The sequence below is a fragment of the Tupaia chinensis genome, unplaced genomic scaffold (assembly GCF_000334495.1).
Source record: "Tupaia chinensis unplaced genomic scaffold, TupChi_1.0 Scaffold000161_1, whole genome shotgun sequence".
Classification (NCBI taxonomy): Eukaryota; Metazoa; Chordata; class Mammalia; order Scandentia; family Tupaiidae; genus Tupaia; species Tupaia belangeri.
In genome coordinates, this window is record NW_006159632.1 from 1,215,994 (window position 1) to 1,222,598 (window position 6,605).

The 6,605-nt window shown below is 59.9% G+C and overlaps 1 long non-coding RNA gene across 1 annotated transcript in view; it reads right to left on the reverse strand.

Annotated features, from left to right (window-relative positions):
• The window catches only part of LOC114007362 (uncharacterized), a 40,147-nt gene that overhangs the window by 28,943 nt on the left and 4,599 nt on the right, over window positions 1–6,605 (reverse strand). Inside the window, exon 2 of the long non-coding RNA XR_003548992.1 lies at window positions 4,375–4,503. This is a non-coding gene — a long non-coding RNA (uncharacterized LOC114007362). The remainder of the gene's footprint in view (window positions 1–4,374; window positions 4,504–6,605) is intronic.

The following is a 6,605-nucleotide window of genomic DNA, read 5'->3' on the forward strand; positions in this document are numbered from 1 at the left end:
TCCTGCTGAGTTTTCTTGGGGCCTTTTCTCGGCACTGGAGCAGCGAGAGTTCCCTGGTGTCCTATCCTCTCCCACAGGACACCCATCCCATCAGAGTGGGGCCCTGCCTAACGGCCTCCCTTCTCAGTGCCTCCCTAAAGGCCGAGTCTCCACACACTGTCACAGTGGGCATCGGGGCTTCAACTCACCAACTCAGTCCACACACTCCCAAAAGGTTCTTTTTGGGGGGGAGGGAGGTTTGCTATAGGGCGGTGCGCTCACCAGAAAGGCAGAGAGAGACAGAGACCAAAAGCAAGAAATCACCCCCCAGGGGGAATGGCCACACCACAATCCCTTCTCCTCCATTCTCCTCTCAGGATCTTGGGCACGCACACACACGCACCCGGCGTGAGTTTAAGCCACTGGGTCCAGGACTCAAACTGCAGTCGACTACATGGGAGTCCAGTGACACAGACATTACGCTAACTGCTAGTCCCCACCACCCAAAAGGTTCTTAACATTTTAAATCAGATGTGAAATGGGAGTTAGCCACTCTTACTGATCACTTGGAAAACTGATATAATGACTGATACTCATTCCCTGCTTCGGCCGTGGAATGACATGCTGGGGAGGGCCGGAGCTCTGCACCGCGCTGCTGGTCCCAGGTTCTTCCGTTCTGCGACTCTGAGGCGTGACAATCTTGTGTAAAACAGGTCCAGACCCGGCCTCCCCATTGCTCCATAATTCACAGATTCACATCGAGTGCTTAGCTCTAAAACGCTGGTCCCACAATGAGCCAGGGCCGCCCACTGCTCTAGCCGCCAGCATCCAGTCGAGTCGCCAGCTCCGCACTGCCTTCCTGGGTCCCGCGATGGAGCATTGCCCAACTAGAGCTTCGGTCAGCGGGAGAGCCTGCCCGTGAGTCCTGTGGGCAGCCTGAGATGCGGCCAGAAACACCCACACAGGGCCTCCAGGGCCCGCGGCCAGACGGCAGGTGTGCGTTCCCGGTGGAGGGCACCTCTTCATCAGCGCTTGCTCCTGTCCTGGCAGAGTGAAGCTTGCAGAGCCAGTGTTTTCTAGAAGCTCTGCCACGTGGGCGTCTACAGCTGCAGGGGCAGGGGATGGCTTCGCCCAAGGAAGCTTAACTTGCTTACTCAATCTTGCCAAGTCTTACTTTTTCCCTTGTAAATGGGAAGTTGGGGTGAGCTGAGAACGCGTCTGTGAGGTGCCCTGTCCAAGGCGGAGTGGGGATGGAGTCTCCTGGGAGCTGCTGCTGCGAGGCTCCTGCTGTGGTCACAGGGGCCTGTGCTCAATGCTCAGCCCACGCCGGCTGTCTGCCGGCCCCACGAGGACCACAGACCACGTGGGGTTGCTGTTCTCTCAGCCGTCCGCTGTCACTGCCCACCCAGGCTGCACCCTTCCCCGACGCCCGGCAACCCACCCGACCCTCTAGGCCGCGGCTCTGCAGCTGCGGGTGTCAGACGGCGAGCATACTCCTCAGAAGACTGCCAAGTGGGAGAGGAGATGAGGTCCCCGCAGGAAGGTCTTCTCTGGGACTCAGGAGGGGAGGGAACAGAGTTTTCTGGAGTGGCAGAGAACTGGGACAATTGAAGGCCAACGGTAGTGTCCTTGGCAGGTCTCTGCCCTGGCCCTGGGAAGGGCTGCCCGCCTGGGGTCAGTGCAAACGCAGACCGAGAGCCAGAAGTTCCTGTGACAGCCCAAAAGCAGCCCCAGAGACGCGTGTCTGAGCCCCGAGTGCCACCTGACTTGGGAAAGCAGCCCTGCAGAGAAAGGAAGGGCCGCAGAGGAGCGCTGACCCCGCATGGCCTCGCCGGGCCCCGAGCCCCTCACTCACAGGCCCTGTGAGAGGACAGAGAGCAGACAGCAGGCCCTTGGAGAGGTGGCGCGAGGACGCGGGGACCGGAGGGCTAAGCCCGACTGTCGGGGTGCCAGCCAAGTTGGCAGGCGGGTTCCCAGAGCCCTGGGCAGGCTGCAGCTACCACCCTGACCCCCCGCTGGGAGGGAACCGTCCGCTATGAGCAGGCAGGAGGCCGGGCGGTCCTCCTCCAACCCAGGAAAGGGCAGCCCCACCCCACACCCCAGGCCATCCCTGCCGTGGCAGCAGGGAAACCCGCTGAGACCCCGAGACCGGGCGACTCGGCCTTGGCCCAATGGGAGGGGCAGGAGCAGCCTCTGAGCCTCACAACTCAGGAGGGCCCTTCCGCTACAGCTGTGGAGCCTACCCCACCCCTGCTACCCAGCGGCCTCATGGGCCTCTGTCTCCCACCCAAGGGAGGGCTTCTATGGGGTTGCTGGGCCACTGTGGAAGGCCGCATATTAGATCTTGCACAAGAACAGCTGTTCATCCATGTTGTCCCCTTACCCTAACACGGCTGTCTGCTTCTGTAACCCCACTTGCTCTTCCGTGAGAAAGTGGCCTGTGCCAGCCACAGAAAACCGTACCTGGGATGACAGCCTGTACCTGCTACCGTCTTCGCTAACTGGCCCCAACCCTTCTGTTTAGCAGTGGAACTGCTTGCATGGAAACCCCACTCCCCTCAGAAACAATTACGCTACCTGATTCAGCTTCCGAAACTGCTTGCACAGAAACCCTGGTAACTGACCCCCATAAAGACTGCTCCGACTTCGGTCAGGCTGCAGTTCTGACTCTCAGTGGCCCCGCTCCCCAGCCTCAGACTGTAGTCGCCGGCAGCTAATACAGACTCCGTTTCAACTGCATCTGGCTTTGGTGGTCGTTCATTTGGTGGCACTCTGCAACACACCATCTGCTGCTTCCAAACCCCCCGTCAATCCCCTGAGCACTTCCCTGTGTCCAGCAGGTCTAGATGTGTGACCACCAGGCAGCCTACAGGCCCTGCTCCCTTACTGACAGCCGCCACCTGGGTCCCGAAGCCACACCAATCCACTTACGGGAGCTCCTCCTGTCCTGCTCAGGCCATAGGCACAGCCAGACGCCTCACCTTCAGCCCATGCTGCCCCCAACGGCAGAACCTTGCTCAGCCCACACCTGTTAACTACACGGCCACAGATGAGCTTCTGGGGGGTGGGGGGAGGTGCTCTGCAGCAGCCTCTGGAACTCGCGGAAAACCCACTTCTCATCTCAGTCCCCCTGAGCCCACGGCTGCCCTAGCCCCACATGCAGCAGCCTCACTTCCAGATGGGAGATCGCACTAGTCCATGCCCTCCCCCGACTCCTGCTCATCAGTGATGTGAACAGATCGGGGGACAGTCATCCTCTGGGTCCACACGAGGGACAGAAGACAGACGGCCCCTCCCTGGCCCGGAGCACAGGTGCCGTGGTCCTGCCAGGGAGCCTGGCGCAGGGCGTGCACCACAGGTGGCAGGCAGGGCTGCTCGGACATGGGCTTGCAGACCTGGACAGCCTCCCCACTGGGGGCCGCGTCCTGCCCTCCCCTGGGCCTGGCTTCCCTCGGTGCATGGCTCAGGGTATCCCTCAGCGGCCCAGCCGCACGCCAAGAACCAAGCGGGTACAGGCTCTGCGGGTGTCGCACTCTAAGTGGTGTCCCCTCCCCAGAAGGCACCCTGCCCGGCCGCGATTGCTGTCCCCACCCCTCACTGGACGAGAGACGTCGCCCGCGTCTTCACAGGTGTGCGACGGTTCCCTCCCCCCAGATTTTACTGCATCCTCGATTTCCACCCGAATGAGGAAGACGAGAGCCCGAAATGTCTGTGACCAGCAACAGCTGGACTGAGGAGGTGACGTCCCCACTGTCACTCCTGCATCACCCCCACAGGACGGCGGACCTCCCGGCTCCTAGCAGGAGGGCAGGAAGTGGGGAGGAGCCGTGGAGTACGCGGACCCAGGGCGGGCGGGAGAAGCATGCGGGTGCCCAGGCCTGCTGCGGTACCGCCCAGTACCAGAGCCCTGGAGGAGACCCAGTTCCAACTCTGGGTGGCCCTGGACGTGCCAAGTACATCCATGAGCCCAGCAGGCAGCAGACTGGGAAGGGATTGCAGCATGGCGGGACCCTGTGGAGGGCACCTGCCCCCTCTCTGTGTCTCTTTCTTCCTCTCAATAAATACACTGTTTCTAAGAAAGAAAACGATGAAGAGGGCGTGTGGAGTGGCCGTGAGGGCGCGGGTGCACTGAGCACAGGCAGGGTGCCAGGGCACACCCTGCTTCCATGGGGCACTGCCAGCCAGGACTCTGGTGGTCATGCCCGGGGCCTTTCCTCTCAGAAGCCTCGTCTCCCTGAGGCTGTAGGAAGACCTCCACCAAAGCTCTGCGCAGGCCGGGGTGGGCCCTGCCGAAGCTGTACTCCTTCCCGCTGGGAATTTGGCCAAGTGAAAGCACGGGCAGAGCCTCACCCTGGGCAGGGAGCAGCTGAGCTCCAGCCCCCAGGCCGCTCCTACCTGGGCCAGATCTTCCAATGGCAGCGCGTGCCTGGTCCTGACTTCTCAACGCGGGAAGGCGGCTGCGACTTGGACACCGAGCACCGGGAACTCTCTCCAGCCTTGTCACAACTCCCAAGACTCACACTGCTGCAAAACAAGCAGATCATAGTTCAATTAAAGCCGGGAGTTGGAACAGTGGCCGCCCGCACCAGCTCAGGACCTGAGACAGGGGGCCCGCCAGCCTAAGACTAGCCTCAGGCCATCCCCAAAAGAATCAAGCCAGGACGGGCCACACTGGACAGCGGGTAAGGGCTGCGCGGCGGGACTCCCACCCTACACAGCCGCCCACAGTCCAGAGCTCAGCCTGAGGGCAGGTGGAGGGTGTGAGCCCTGGCGTGGATCCCGCGTGGCTGACTCTGCGGTTCAAGTCCAGACCCTGCAGTTTGAAAAGCGTGCCAGGCGTGTGTGCACGTGCTGGAAGTCCTGAGAAGAGGATGGAGAGGGGACGGCAGTGTGGCCCCCCGCGGGGTGATTACTCACTCTCCCTCACTGTTTCTGTCTGGTGAGTGCACACTGTACATAAACTAAACACAAACAAACCCCAGCCCCAGCAGCTTGGGAAACACACTGGGCACATGTGCATACGTGCCCAGAGTCCTGACAAGAGGGAGGGAGGGGACTGCGGCATGACAGGGCCCCATCGAGGGGTGCCCCCAACTCTCTCTCCGGGGTGAGTACACACATTCTCTGGCCATTAAAAAGATCATCGGGAGTTGTCCTTCTGCTGCTGAAAACCCGCACTGGGTTCACATCGTGCCCGGGGTAAAATCCAGTCCTTTCCACGGCCACGGTCACAGGGCCCGTGGGGCTGGCCTGCCTGTCTGCAGCTCAGCTCACCGGTCTGTGCCCCACACTTAACCCCAATGTGGTGGTATTGAGAGGGGCTTCCTGGGAGTGATGAGGTTACAAGCACTCCACCCCCACAAGTGGTCACACAGGGCTGCCACCGGGTAGGACCCACGCCACGGCACACACAGCTACCTTCAGGCTCTCCAGACCTGCTCCAGCTCCGGCCACAACCCTGAGCCCTGTGTGATCCAGCCACGCTGCCCGGCTGACCTCCTGGCTTGCCACTCCTGGAACACGGAACGTGCTCACGCCCCAGGTGTGTTCTGATGTCCCCTGCCTTGGAGACTTCCAAGATGCTGGCACTTCCTGCTCTTTTTCATGCAGGCCTGGCTCCCACCATTACTTCCCGGGCCTTATTTCTGGAACTTGTGCCCACACAGAGGACATGCAGGAAGGCTGTGAGGTCGCATCCACCGTGTGGTGACCTCAGCAAGCTGCTCTACCCCTGCGGAGGAAGTGGCCAGGGGGCACCCAGACTGGGGACCACTCTCCCGCAGGGACATGCATATTCTGAAAGTGGCAGCTGGAGCCCAGAGAGCTGAGCCAAGTCCTCCATAAATCAAGGGTCTAGGGCTTCGGAGAGGGTCTTGGAGGGTCCCTGGTGACTGCTCTGAGCTGTCCAACCTTGTAGGAAGCAAGAACAGTAGCCCCACCCCACAGGACCGGATGCTCAGCTTCAAACAGCCTCAACCCTCGGCTGAGCGGACGCGGTCTGTAACTGTGAGTGTCCCGGCCTAGGTGTCTGCCAGGCAGAAGTCAGACTCTCAGCAAACACCACAGCACCGAGGGCTCACAGTATCTGCGCTTCCGCACCCGGCACTGGAACTTATCAAGACAAAATAGGCCTGGAGGGAGGGGAGAGATGGCCCAGACAAGAGAAAGCAGACCCACAGGGTCTAGATAACAAAGCGCGCACTGACACAACTGGGATGACCGTGTCTAAGAACATAGAAATCGAGAGTTGATAAACAACTTGCAAAATATGTTTAGAAACTATAAAAGGGACCGAGTGGAGAGTCCAGTGCTGAAAAGTATGAGCGAGATTAAGGACATATCGAATGAGTTTAACGTCACATCGGACGCAGCAGAAGTGAGGATTAGCAAACTAGAAGCTGGAAACCTGTCAAAGGCGAGACCAGGAGCTGACGACACATGAGGGGACTTGGAGAATTTATGGAAACGAAATTAACATGTATGTTTACTTGGGTACTAAACTTCTAAAAATTTTATTTCTATTTTTTTAATTTACTATAAGACACATGCACTCACCAGACACCACACATGCACGCGCGCACACACACACACACACACACACACACACACTCACACACTCACACAGA